Source organism: Danio aesculapii, chromosome 6, assembly GCF_903798145.1.
Source record: "Danio aesculapii chromosome 6, fDanAes4.1, whole genome shotgun sequence".
NCBI lineage: Eukaryota > Metazoa > Chordata > Actinopteri > Cypriniformes > Danionidae > Danio > Danio aesculapii.
Genome location: NC_079440.1, coordinates 22,464,457 through 22,479,811, shown reverse-complemented (window position 1 = coordinate 22,479,811; position 15,355 = coordinate 22,464,457).

Sequence of the window (15,355 nt, the reverse complement as noted above, 5' to 3'; positions counted from 1 at the left end):
TTGCGACCGGGGACATGTGACGTCATGTGTGACGTAGGTTGGTAATTGGTCAGCAATGCAAATATTCATAACTTTTGAGCCTTTTGTGTTCGAAAAATAAAACTTAGTACAAAAGACTTCACTGATCATGCTGATTCAAACCAACCATCCTACATTAAAACTCCGCCCATTACAGTAGTGAGCATTTTGAAAAGTATAGTATTATAGTTAAATGCTACTACTCCTTCAAAACTGAACCATTTTTCCCTGATTTGGTTCTGATAATCTATGGACTGAGCCGCACAGCAATGACTAAACAGAATTTTCCTATTCAATTTTATTTAATAGTTCTGATGTCACAAACACAACAAAGTCAACCAAAAATTGGTCCAGATCAAACAGTGATCAATCAAAATGAAACTTAAAATTCTTAATGAACACTGTGATATGAAGGTCCATGCCAATGTTGGCCACAACGCCACCTACAGGTCAGGAGATAAAATTTATTGCTTAGAACATTTGAACAGCCTATCAGAAAATTTGTGTTCTTGGATTCTATGGGTTCCTTGGGTCATGCCAAATCCACTGATTTCATTGTTCCTAAAAAAAAAAAAAAAAAAAAAAAAAAAAAATATATATATATATATATATATAAATATATATATTATATATATATATGGAGAGAGAGAGAGAGTGCTTGTGTCATTAATTAATGTAACAGAGTTACTATTGCACTCTGCTAAAATTATAACATTTTCAAATTATATTGTGCTTTTTATTTATTTAAAGATTTTATTTCATATTTGTGAATTTTATCATTTTGAGAACACATTTTGCAGTCATTTTAATTTATTTTCCATGGCAATGATAAACCTGCACATCGCCCCTTTTTGTACCTCTTGTGTTGCCGTAGTTCGTCTTTTCTCCTCCCCCCCTCACAATGCTGCTGTGTATTGATGAGGGTAGGTTGTGCAGAGCTTTGCTCCTGAGTGTATTTCATATTTCTATCATTCTAAAGCAAGTGGTTGTCATTTCATGCAAACTATATTACATTATTATGTTATTTTTGTTTGGTTTTATCGATGAATTAAGTTTGTGGCAGTTTTCTTATGATTAACATAAGTGCTAACCGCACATTGGCAAATCGCCATATTGTCTTTTTTTTGTACTCTATTTCTCAGTGCGAAAACTCTGTTATTTTGTGTATATAGGGTTTGGATGTGCACTGCAGCTAGAAGACAACTTATTTGTGTTTAATTGTCTTCTGCAGGTACGTTTTACAGTCCTTTTTGTTTGCATTTTGTTTAACTAAACGCACATTTTTAGTTCTCCACAAGGTGGCTCTGTTTTTTTTACACATACATTTTTGTATGTAAAGTTTGGTTTCTAATGATAAAGAAAAATGTTCATTTTGTTGAAACTGTAAAGAAAAAAATGTTTTCCTGTGAATTTTAATCTATCCTTTCTAAAAAAAGTGTCAAATTATAAGAGATTATGAGTGTAATTTTGTATAAATTGTAAAATTTATCAAATGTCATTACATATATTATTGAGAAAATAATTAATCTGACCAGACAATGCTGCTGTGTATTGATGTGCACTACAGCCAGAAGACAAATTATTTGTGTTTAATTGTCTTCTGCAGGACTAAATAAAATCAAGGAAAGCAGCTCTTGGTGTCGTCTCGGTGTTATTACATGGAAAGCAGATCTGTTACATTAACATAGTGGTGCAGTGTGATGAGCAGTGTGCTATAAACAGGTTTTCTTAGAAAAATAAACAATAAAGGTATTGATGGATTCTTTAAGTGATGAGGAATTTTTATTTATTTAGTAGTTTTAGTAGTAGTTTAGTAGTTGCTCTGCAGTTGACCTACTGTCTTTGTAAATGAGAAAACTATTTTCCTTTCTTTTATTTAGTCATTATTTCATTGTGATGTGTGTGTGTGTGTGAGAGAGAGAGAGAGAGAATCTAACTGTAGAGACGGGCTTGCAAACACACACACACACAATCTAGATTATTATAAATGTATCATCATAAATATACTGATTGTTATTCTTTATTACTTGATTTTGTTGTACTTACTAAACAATATTTTAATTTACCCAATTTTAGGTCTGGCAACGTGGTGGCGCAGTGGGTAGCACGTTCGCCTCACAGCAAGAAGGTCGCTGGTTCAAGCCTCAGCTGGGTCAGTTAGTAATTCTGTGTGGAGTTTGCATGTTCTCCCCGTGGGTTTCCTCCGGGTGCTCCGGTTTCCCCCACAAGTCCAAATACATGTGGTTCAGGTGAATTGGGTAAGCTAAATTGTCTGTAGTGTATGAGAGTGAATGAGTGTGTGGATGTTTCCCAGTGATGGGTTGCAGCTGAAAGGGCCTCCGCTGCGTAAAACATACGGTGGTTCATTCTGCTGTGGTGACCCCAGATTAATAAAGGGACTAAGCTGAAAAGAAAATGAATGATATGCACAAACATATTATTATTATAAAGAATTCTGTAGAAAATATTAATTTAAAATATTGATCTGTGAGGGGTGTACTTTGCTGTATATGTAGTATATGAAATTACTAAATTTAATAAAGAAAATATACGAAAGCAATGACTGATATAAAGAAGTAGGCTACATTTCTTAAAGAATGACTTTAAAGCCGCAAACCCTGGGTGGAATAATCGGGAGATGAATCCGGGCCACGCAGAAGCCTCTCTTTAATATAAAGATATTTTTCCACAGGCCACGGAAAATATGTGTCAACGGGAAAGCAGCATTCAGCAGCGGTTTCGATAACAAATTAAGAATCCCACTGCTTGTGCATGCACCGGTCTTTGTTGCCATTATTTTAAACTTAATATGCTGACATTAAGCACATTTTGTGTGCTACAGTTAGTCTGCAATGCAATAAAACTTTTCCTTGCAAGCAACAATTGGCAGTAAGTGCACATTGTCTCTAGTTCTCTCTCTCACACGCGCGCGCAGTTAATTACAAGTTCAATGTATTGCGACAAATATTTAACGTTAATAGGCCTAGATAATGGTCTTTTTTTTAATTGAGACAATCTGCAATTTCACGTCAGCCTTCTCTCTTGCTTTGTTGCAAACTTTTGTTTAAGTTTTTTAATTATTTAAATTATTATATGTTCAAAACAAACGCGGCTCACTCGCTCTGAACAGCTGTGTCTCATTTCAGAGCTCTTCCAGTTCTCATAGTTGCCATGGTAGCACACAACATAATCTATGGATCTATCCTCAACCTTCAGGGTTTCACAACAGTAATGTGCACGAGCAGTTATCTAGATTATTTAAACTGAACTCAGATTAGTTAGATCAACTGATCTTTAACTTGCTGTTATGGAACCAATTAAAGTGTGGACGTTTAGTTTTTCTCACTGAAGTCAGGTTTTTAACTTTAATGCCTGCTCCATTGACAAGTCCATCTGAAACGTCAATATTTTTCCCTTAACATCACTCTTGCTCCAACACCCAAGGAAACCCATTTGTCCAAACAAGAATTGAAAACTTTTGCATGAAATCCAGCTTTTGCCTCCATTCTTCCAGTTTTTGGATTTCTTACAAAATCTCTTGCTCGAATAGTGATTGCTTCAGGACAACACACATTAAGTTTCTGTATATTGTACTTATCGACCTGAGCATCTGTAGGAAATATATGAATAGCATCACACTCTTCACTGGTTTCTTGCCGTTTCAACATGTTAACATCATTTGAGCTTAAAGTTGTCTTCTTTTATGAACTCAGACTATTTAACATTTCAGCAAAAGATGCATCTCGTTGCCTTACAATTTCTGTCAATTCTGTCATTTTAAAGTTATCCCAAAGATCGACTCCATTTGAATGAATGTTCCCTTCTTGCTTAAGTAAGGTGCTAACTATTTTAGGCCACTGGAGAACTAAAAGATGGCCATTCCCAACTGTCTAATGAGTGCAAAAAGGTCTTTTTGAGTAGACTGCCAATATGGCAGGGTTCCACAGATTGGTTGCAAAAATGTGTTGTGGATGGTTGCAGTGTTTTCAGTTAGCTGAGCAAAGAATGTGAAAGATTCATAGTGAATGGTTTTGATCAAGTGCCTGCTCCACCGATAACAAACAAGTAAAACGGTTGTGGGTTTTGTCCAAGAAGTTTCTCTAGACACCATTTCCTGACTTTGTAAAAGATTGCAAATTGTTGTGCGTTTAATGATCTTAGTAAACCGAATGCCTCATCTCTACACATTCCAGCATGGTTAGTTTTAATGCTGTATGGAATTTGAAGGTTAGCTACAAGATCTGGAATATTAGCTTCTGAATAATCATCAGAGATTGTATTCTTTTTCCTTAATTCTTCACATTCATGACGCCCCTTTTCTATTTCAGGACACTTCTAAATCGACACCTTTCTTTAGAAGTTGTTGAGCTTGATCTATTTTGTCACTTTCATTTTCAAACAGTGCTCGTGTAACAGTGGTAATAGAGATTCATTATGATGAATGACATGAAATTAAGGTAGTACACATGATTGATAGTTTGGTGCCCCCTAGTGGTTAAGAAAATGTAGGCGTTTTTCTTTAAGATGTCCTTGCGCAGCTACCGTAGTTCAGCAGATGATGGTTGATGCTGCTACTGGTAAGCGTGCTCTGAACACAGGAGCAAAAATATAGTGATTAAAGTGTGTAACATGATTATTTTTGGATATATATAAGAGTGATTGAGCTGTCAATAAATGTATAATGCTTCTAATAGATTTTAACAGCGAATATGTATTAAGAAATGCAACATTATTGAACTTTGTGTTTCTCATAGTAAAAACCGCATGTTGCTATCAAAGTATTATATTATGGAATGACGCAAGACCACACATAAAGTGACAGTGTTGTTTATCTTACATCTTTTGTTTATTTCAGTTTTGTCTGCAGTATATTGCCCTGTTACATGTGATGTTATGTGATTGGGTTTGTTTCTCAGGTATGTGAAAATTTATTCTTTATAAGTTAATTTGTTTTGTTAAAATGTTAATAGTAGTTCAGCAGATGATGGATGATGCTGCTACTGTTTTGTCTACAGTATATTGCCCTGTTACATGTGATGTTATGTGATTGGGTTTGTTTCTCAGAATAAAAAGACGCTGAGAATCACTTTTGGAGGGTTTTGTTACTTTAAGTTGGTGACGATTGCAACACAACACAAAGCAGAGGTTAACACTCGTTACACTCGAGTCGCATCAACAATAGATTTTACTTCGGTCACATTACCTCTATATTTTACAGCACCATTATTATACAATTCTTCATAAGTTGTAACATTTCCAGGCTTGAGCTGACAGTCTGCATAATGTGGCAAAAAGAATTGTAACAGTGAATGATATGTGAATGATGGTACGTTTCAGGATCTTTTGTTGGTGAAAATCTTGGATACCTGATAACTGCAGGTGCAGTTCTAGTTCTCTTCATCTTATAACCACAGTTCTTGTTAAGTTTAATTACCTTGTCTTCTGAGGAGCTTTTTTTTGTGACGAAATGTCTGATTTGGACATTATCCTGTTTTCAAAACAAAAAGTTGCAAGACACTGAATTTCAAACTTTTGTGTGTTTAGTCTATTCTCGTACCTGTCCACTAGACTAGTCATCCAAAAGCTGGTTTCTTCACCAGACTGATCATCTTTGTTTTTGAGAACACGCAGAGGCAAACTCATCTTTACAGTGTTCAAGCCAATTGAAATACTGAACTTCACGATAACATTCTTTCAAGTGCATTCCTGTCAGTCTATAGATTGCCTCATGAGCAGAAACTTCTCTGTTGTGCAGATATATGCTTCCAAGTATTTTTAGTGATGCTCTTGCTTCAAGATTTCCATTCATGGCTTCATTTTGTGCAAGTTGTAGCAACAGTCCCATTTCTTGTTCTGCTTTGGTGATGTAACTAATAATGTAAACCACTACAGAATATGCATCTTTGACATACTGAATATCTATGTTGCCTTGCCAGGCGTGCAGTAAATGACTATTATACTGATTTACCCAGACATCTTTTGGACATCTTTTTAGGACAACAGTTTTTTTTGGAACACTCTTTGAATGTTTTTTTCAAAAATAGCCTGATTAATGCCAATTGATTCAAAAAATGCATCAGCTAATCAAAATTCATATTCGAATCTAATAATGCACTTTTGACTTTCTTTAAAATTGTACTTGCAGCATCCTTACATCACTATTTTTCAGATTGTCAGTTTTATCACCTCTTGTAATAAAAGTATATCTTGAAGGGGGTCATGGAAAATTAAACCTGCAATCTGTTTTTTTCTTGCGACATGTCTTTGAATGTCGAACACTGTGCTTCTGATCACTGATGACGTTTTCAATTCTAACAATTCACTTTATTTCAAATTATACAATTCAGTTTCCTCCTCTTTTGGGGTCTCACAAGTGATATATTGGTCAATGGAACTACCAACCAAAGCATCATTGTCTCCATTGTCTTAATTTAATTTTGGTGCATTGAAAATGAGGAGATCCACGCTGTTGAAACTCTACATGATAAAAGTAAAATACGGGAAAATACAGTAAAATACGGGGTGCCTCAAGGATCAGTTTTAGGCTCTTTGCTGTTTACAATATACATGCTACCCCTGGGAGACATTATTAGAAGACATGGGATCAGCTTTCACTGCTATGCAGATGATACTCAATTATATATTTCAGCTAAACCTGACGAGACGTCTAAACTGTCCAAGCTAACTGAGTGTATTAAAGATGTTAAAGACTGGATGACTAACAATGATCTTCTCTTAAACTCAGACAAAACAGAATTATTACTTATTGGGCCTAAATCCTGTACACAGCAGATCTCGCAACTTGACCTGCAATTAGAGGGATACAAAGTTAGCGTTAGCTCTACTATAAAAGATCTGGGTGTCATATTAGACAGCAATTTAACTTTTAAAAATCATAAATCCCATGTCACAAAAACTGCTTTCTTTCATCTGAGAAATATCGCTAAGTTACGAAGTATGCTATGTATCTCAGATGCAGAAAAGCTAGTCCATGCTTTTATGACTTCTAGGCTGGACTACTGTAATGCACTGTTTGATGGCTGCCCAGCATCCTCTATTAACAAACTTCAATTAGTACAAAATGCAGCTGCCAGAGTTCTTACCAGGTCTAGAAAATTTGATCACATCACCTCAATTTTATCCTCCTTACACTGGCTGCCTGTTAAGTTTCGTATTGAATTTAAAATATTGCTTCTTACCTACAAAGCTTTAAATAATCTAGCTCCTGTTTATCTAACCAATCTTCTGTCTCGCTACAATCCAACTCGCTCTTTAAGATCTCAAAACTCAGGGCTTCTGGTAGTACCCAGAATAGCTAAGTCGAGTAAAGGAGGTCGAGCCTTCTCATTTATAGCTCCTAAACTCTGGAATAGCCTTCCTGATAACGTCCGAGGCTCAGGCACACTCTCCCAATTCAAAACTAGATTAAAGACCTATCTGTTTAGTAAAGCATACACTTAGTGCACCACTTAGCGGGCTTCCACACAGGTTCTGCATCTTGTTTATATACACTATGAACAGCAGCTATGCTAATTATTCTCTTTATTCTCCATTTCCACCTGGGGATAGACTTCCCGAGGCCCTCAGACTATGCAAAGTCACTGATTCGATCCAAGGCCAACGACGAGATGATCCCAAGGTTTCCATATCCTGGACCAGCCAAGCTCCTGAGCAGCTACTGTGGTGGTCATGGAGGAGTGGAGAACATGAGACTGATTCCTGTGACGCTCCAGAGACAGACGAGTCTTCGCTGAGGCCAGCTTCCAGCCTCCGCCACTGAGACTGCAGCTCTGCACAAGACGTTTGGCCAGCGAAGAAATTAAAATGGTCGTTTCTCTCAAGGTTTTTTTTCTTCACTTTCGCCATTAGTGACGTTTTTTTTTTTTTTCCTCTCCGCCGTCGCCACTAGCTTGCATGGTTTGGGATCTATAGAGTTGCGCATCGTTGGTTTTGCTCTTCAGTGTTTGGACTCTCAGTGGTGATTTTTAAACCACACTGAACTGAGCTAAACTGAACTGAACTTAAACACTACAAACTGAACTACACTTCCTATTTACTCTGACCTTTTATGTGAAGCTGCTTTGACACAATCCACATTGTATAAGCGCTATACAAATAAAGGTGAATTGAATTAAATTGAAAAAGTAATCAATTATCTTTCCAATTGCTTGTGCTGAGGACATAACATTTCTCAGAAAACAATGCCATCTATGGTCAAACCCTTGCTGCTGTGACTGGGTTTCGTTGAACTAGTCCACATTTTTCAGACCAGTCAAAATCATCTGCATTTAGATTTTTCCCTTTTTGCCTAAGTAAGAGGCTAATTATTTCAGGCCACCGGAGATCTGAAGAACTGCAAAGCAAAGAAAGTTGGCCATTCCCAGCTGTCTAATGACTGAAAAAGGGTATTTTTGAGTAGACTGCCAAAATTGTGGTGTTCCACAGACTGGTTGCAAATACTTATATCCTTCATCAAAATTCAATATTTTACTCAATGACTCGGTGACGCAGTAGGTAGTGCTGTCGCCTCACAGCAAGAAGGTTGCTGGTTCGAGCCTCGGCTGGGTCAGTTGGCATTTCTGTGTGGAGTTTGCATGTTCTCCCTGCGTCCGCGTGGGTTTCCTTCGGGTGCTCCGGTTTCCCCCACAGTCCAAAGACATGTGGTACAGGTAAATTGGGTAGGCTAAATTGTTCCGTAGTGTGTAGGGATGTTTCCCAGAGATGAGTTGTGGCTGGAAGGACATCCGCTGCATGAAACGTGCTGGATAAGTTGGCGGTTCATTGTGCTGTGGCGACCCCGGAATAATAAAGGGACTAAGCCAAAGAAGAATGAGGGGAATGTATTCTAGGTTTTTATGGTCGGTCCAGACCACGAAAGGCACTTCGACCCTTCTAGCCAGTGACGCCACTCACCCAATGCCAACCTGACAGCCAGGAACTCCCTGTTCCCGATGTCATTATTTTGTTCTGAAGGTGTTAATCGATGGAAAAAAAAAAGGTGCAAGTGTGTATTCTGTTGTCCGATGATGACAGTTGGGACAAAACACACCTACTCACACCTACTTCTGATGCATCCACCTCCACCACAAACTGACGAGAAGGGTCTAGATTGATCAAAAATGGGCGCTGTAATAAAACGTCTCTTTAATTTAGAAATGCTGTCTTAGCCTGAGGGGACCACTCAAATCGTTGTGGATGGAAGGTGAGGTTCGTCAGAGGCAGAGCAACCTGACTAAAATTGCAAATGAACTGCCTGTAAAAATTGGCAAACCCCAGAAATCATTAAACCACCTTGCGACTGTCTGGGGTGGGCCAATCCGCAAACTGCTTTCACTTTGGCAGGATCCATTCGCACTCCCTCTGGCGACAGAACAAACCCCAGGAACGAAACTGACTGTGTATGGTAATCAGTTCTCCACCTTGGCAAAGAGACGATTCTTCAGCAGCTGCTGAAGCTCCCGCCTGACCTGCTGGACATGCTCCCATTTACTCTGGGAAAAAATCTGAATATCATCAAGATAAACTAACATAAAACGATTTACCATGTCCCTGAGCACATCATTGCCGAGTGCCTGGAAGACCGGTGGTGAATTGGAGAGCCCAAAGGGCATGATAAGATACTCAAAATGACCAGTAGGAGTGTTAAAGGCAGTCTTCCATTCATCCCCCTGCCTAATCCGAACTAGGTGGTAGGCATTGCGGAGGTCTAATTTTGTGAAGATGGTTGCTGCTTGCAGGAGTTCGAAGGACGATGATATCAATGGCAAAGGATAACGATTCTGTACAGTGATGTCATTTAGCCCCCGATAATCAATGCAGGGATGCAAAGACCCATCTTCTTTTCCACAAAAAAAGAACCCCGCCCCAGCTGGAGTGGAAGAAGAACGAATAATACCTGCTGCTAGAGAATCGTGGATGCACTTCTCCATGGCCTCCCTCTCAGGTTTAGACAGAGAGTATAAATGCCCCCTATGTGGAAAGTGCCAGGGAATAGATCAGTAGCACAGTTGTACGGGCGGCGCGGAGGAAGAGATGAAGCCTGGGACTTACTGAATACCTCTCCGATCATGGTAAACGACAGGTACCCCAGTCAGGCTCACCTCCTCCTGCAACATAGAGAGAGAAGAAAGGGGAGAACAAGCAGAGCCAAAACATTGAGACAAACAATAGGAGCTCCAAGAGGATACAGAACTAAGAGCCCAATCAATCTGAGGGTTGTGCTTGACTAGCCATGTGTGACCAAAAACTAGGGAGCAGCGGGAGAGTGAATGAGGATAAACTGAAATTGCTCCACGGGATTGCCTGAAAGTGTGTGAGTGAGGGGAATAATGCAGTGGGTTATCACAGCCAGGTGAGAGCCGCAAAGTGTTTTGGCTGAAATGGGGTTATCCAGTGCAAACATAGAAACACCCAGCCGCTTGGCTAAGTACAAGTCCATAGAGTCCCCTTCAGCGCCTGAATCAATTAGGGCAGACACCTGCTTAATGGAACCCCTAACATTTATCCAGAATTTTATAGAGACACCCGGCCTCCAGACAGTGCACATATATTCGTGGTGCTCACGTCCCTTACTGGTTTACACCACTCTCTGATAGGGCACGAGGCCACCTGATGCACCCCCTCCCCACAGTAGAGACAGAGGTGGTTAGAGATGCGGAAGCGTCGCTCCATCGCCGACAAGCGAGCTCTTCCGATTTGCATCGGCTTCTCCTCCGAGAACCCCGACTGTTGTGACATGAGCACATCAAGCACACCAGTGTTCCTGGGTAAAAACTCATAGACTCCGCCTCTGCGATGACACGCTCTGAGCGTGATCCAGTTATTGACCCGGATGGCGAGATCGAGTCCATCAAGAGTGGATGGCAGCTCGAGCAAGAAAATCTCATCCTTAATCTACTCAGCCAGGCTGTAAAGAAAGTGGTCCCATTAAGCTTTAGCATTCCAACCGCTGCTCGCCGTCAGGGGTGCGGGGAGCAATTGAACACCTTCTTGAGTTTGTCAGAGAAGGCCTTGAATGATTTACAGCATTCATCTTTGATGTCCCACATAGCCATTCCCCATTCTCTGGCCCAACCAATCAGGAGAGTGATCGTGAAGGCCACCTTGGAAGTCTCTGTGGGAAAACAAGACGGCTGGAGCAAGAATGTGAGGGAACACTGGGACAGAAACGATCGACAGGAGTCGGGCTTAACAGAGTGAGCGGCAGGTGGATTAAGATGAGGTTTAGCCTGTCGTGGAGTAGTTATCTCCTCTTCCAGAATGGCATCCGCTGAAGGGTTCGGGAGAGCGAGCTGTATCTGATTGAGGTGCTCGGCGAGCGCAACCAGCTGTCTGGACACCTCCACAAACGCTTGGTGGGAGGCAGCGATTTCTTCCTGTTGTCGGCCCAGCAATGCGCCCTGTTGGGTGAGTGCTCAGCGAATGTTGACATCCTCTGCTGAGTCCAGGCTTGGTCAGTATGTTCCTGTCACAGGTAGAAGAAGGAGTGAACTCAAATGCAGAACACAAAGTCTTTATTGAGGAGTGAGTCTAAGGGTACTTTCACACCTAGACTTTTGTTTCGGAACCTGTCTCGTTTGCCCAGTTAGCGCGGTTTGTTTGGCATATGTTAAACCACCAATCGCGCTCGGATCCGCGCCAAATTAATTGATCCGAGATCGCTTGAAAGAGGTGGTCTCAGCTCGATTGAAACGAACTCTGGAGCGAATCGATTGTAGTGAGAAAGCGATATGATCTGAGCCTGGCTATATGAAGAGAGAATTATAATTACGGCAGGAGGTCATTCCAGACATCCCAAGTCTCCCAGAAGTTCCATGAGTCTCTCGCAAATGCACAGAGACTCTTGGATGCCTGCAAACGAGTGACAATCTCCAGGAAATCGCGCGTCTCCCTCCTGGTCCTCATATACGTCACGTACCCTTCTCACCCCTCCCCCACCGCATCACCTCCTCGCTTTTCAGACACATTGCGCGCACCTTGTCAAACACCAACCACCACCCCCCCTGACAGCTAAGCAGGACTCTGCAAAATAAACTGAAACTCTGACCAATGTGAGGAGAGGTTATCGCACGTGACTTGTTTTTAGCTATTTTGGTCTTTTTTAGAAACTTTGCTGTGTGAAAGCGAAACTGCTACCAAGTACAAAGAGCAGCAACAATGTACAATTTAATCCTGTTTCGGAACAAATGAATCGATTCACAGGTGTGAAAGCACCCTTAGAAACAAGAAAAACCCAGTCGGGTAAGTTCCGAGGAAGTGCCATGGTAACAAATCCAAAAATAATGGGATACTCCGCTCACTGGCAGCCCTGGACACAAATATGGGGTGAGTAACAGAATGATATGCACACAAACCATCGACATCATACTGAGAAACACGAAGGGAAATGACGCGCTATAAATAGGAAAAAGGGAATGAGAGGACAGGTGGGCGAATAAGCTCAACATAACCTGTGCCTCCATCACTGAGAAAAAAGCAGGGACTGAAAGTAATCTGTAACACAGAACAGGAGGAGAGAGCGAGAACACAACGTACGGGTGACATCCAGAAATGTATATAGAGGTTGTTTTTTTTTTAATGAGCCTGGGTTTTATGCTCTTTTCTGGGTGTCTGTTAAAGCTGCTTTGCCACAATCTGTATTTTTAAAAGTGCAACATAAATAAAAATGAATTGAATTAGGATAATTAAGGATTTTTGAAAGTGACCATAAAGGACACATTTCTGACCTACTAGGCATACCATTGAGACATAAACATGTGGTCTGTTATTAAGTGTGTTTGATATGAGCATAAATGTTCTTTGATAAAAAAATTACTTCGCTAGTTATGGTGGTTATTGTCCAGTGTGTATATTCAGAAGACATAGTTCATAATTTGTATGCAAATATTTTAATTTTAATAATTTTTTAATTATGTTCATAGTAAGTGGTTTGCATCAGCTAACAGCTGAAATAGCTAAATGGATTTGTATTTGACCCTTTAGGACATGAATTAAACATTTAAAAAATGCAGTTGATTTCAGAATTAGACTGGATCAGTGTTTGTGCACCTGCCTGACACTCAACTCTTTTGTGTTTCGTACCCCTTTAGATAATAAAATGGCATTAAATAGTGGCTAGTTCACTGAAAATGTGCCGGAAAACACATCTTTCCATTAGTGAGATGACATCAGAGAATAAAGCTGCGTGAAACATAACAGGAAGTTACCCTTATCATGTAAACAGTGGTCATGAATTAGGAAAACTAGCTATTAAACATAATTTTTTCCTTTTATTTCAACAGTTCTCAAATTTTAGACTGATTTGTAAAATGTTCTTGGGGACATAGTTTGCTTTGAACTGTCTTGAAAACATAATATTTTTGCAAGTAGCAATCTTTGTTTGATTCTGTAAAACAAGACTGATTAACCTTTGGCTAACTACTATTTGGCAAATTATTGCTTTTGAAGTTATCAGTTGATACACAGGGGTTTGTACAATGAAACTGAAATGCCTGGCTTAAGCTCAATAATTCATCAGTATGGTGTAAGGCCTCCTTTTGCTGCCAATACAGCATAAATTTATTTTGGGAATGACAGATACAAGTCCTACACAGTTGGGAGATTGATTTTTAAACCATTCTGATTTTGAAAGTGATGCTGATGGAGGAAAATGTTTCTTGACTCTCTCCTCCAAAACACCCCAAATTGCTGCAATAATATTTAGATCTGATTACTGTTGCACATGGGAGATGTTTAATTTCACTTTCATGTTCATCAAACCACTCTGTCTCTATTCTTGCTATGCGTATTGAGCATTACCGTCCTGATACATGGCACCACCTTCAGGAGACCTTGTTTGAATCATTGGATGCTTGCTGGTCCCTCTAGAATGTTTAGGTAGTCCTTGACATTTATGTGCCCATCTAGCACAAGTGTTAGGGTTAGGGTTAGGTATATAAATATATATATATTATATAAATATATATAAATATTTAATATTGCATCCGATCTACCATCACTGATCTACCCTGTGCTTCACTCAGGGCATGCAATAGTCTGGGTGGTATGCTTCTTTGTGGGTCCTCCACACCATAACTCACCCCAGATGTGCAAAAGAAAGTGAAGGTGGACAGAAAACATACATGTGTCACATGCCTACAGCCCAAGATTTTCACTGCTGGCACCATTGAAACAACTTTGGCATTGGCACAACTGAACAAAGGTTTGGCTTTAGCAACCAAGCTGTGTATATTTTTAGTTTTGTGGAAACAGGAGTTGAGGTCCACATTTAATTCTGCAGTGAGTTGGGCAGCTGTGGTTTTTGTTTTTTGGATACAATCCAGGTTAGCACCCAGACATCCCTTTCAGACATAATTTCTCCTGCATCCATTACTCCTGTTGGATGGGATTTGTCCCTTCTTGGTGGTATGCTAACATTACCCTGGATACGTGGCCCTTATACATCACAAATACTTGCTGTCTTGGTCCACAGATGCGCCAGTGAGACACACGCCAACATTTTTGTCCTCTGTTGATCTCTGATATTTCACCCAATAATGTTTTGTTCATTGCAATCTTTGAATAACAAACTGTTCTATTACTCTGTTAAATAACCATCACACTCTGCTCTTATGCTCCGCTCACACTAGAGTATGTGCATGTGAAATTCTGTAGAACGGCGATGCGAAAAAGGGGCGGGATTAAACAAGATGATTAGACATTTCAAAGATCGAGTGATTGGTCCATATTTTAAATTTATGCACATAGAGGTGATGTTTTGATCCTCGATTGATCTCACGCAGTCATGTCATGCGATTTCGCAGGTCAGAGTTCACTAAGGTTGAACTTTGCAATGCAGCAACATGCGAAACTCGCACGAGCTTGCCTTTACAGTCTGATGCATTCGCGTGCATATGAATGGAAGTTTATGCGGAAAAAAGTGTGATTGCAGCTTTACTTGTAGAATGTGCAATCAATTCAAATTGGCCACCAGGCTGGGAAAATTTAGCCATGAAATCTCCAACACTAAATTTTGCAAGGGTTTCAGTCTCATTGCCCAAGCCCTGCAGGGTAATAACAAATTCTTGTACTGATAAAAATTAGTGTTAAAAAGCACAGATCATGGTGTCTTTATAAGTAATTTACAGTGGTTATTAAGCCCAGCTTTTGAATTTAGAATTTTTAGAATCCACATAGGCTATAACATAATATATATTTTTCTTTTGATCTGCTAATTAAACTGAATCTTTTTGTTGCCGCTGTATGTGTGTCAGTGTCCAGATAAGTAAACTGATAAACAGATAAGTTTCAGCTGTGAAATGCAAAACATTATGGAAGGTGTTGTCCAGGTGAATTCTGG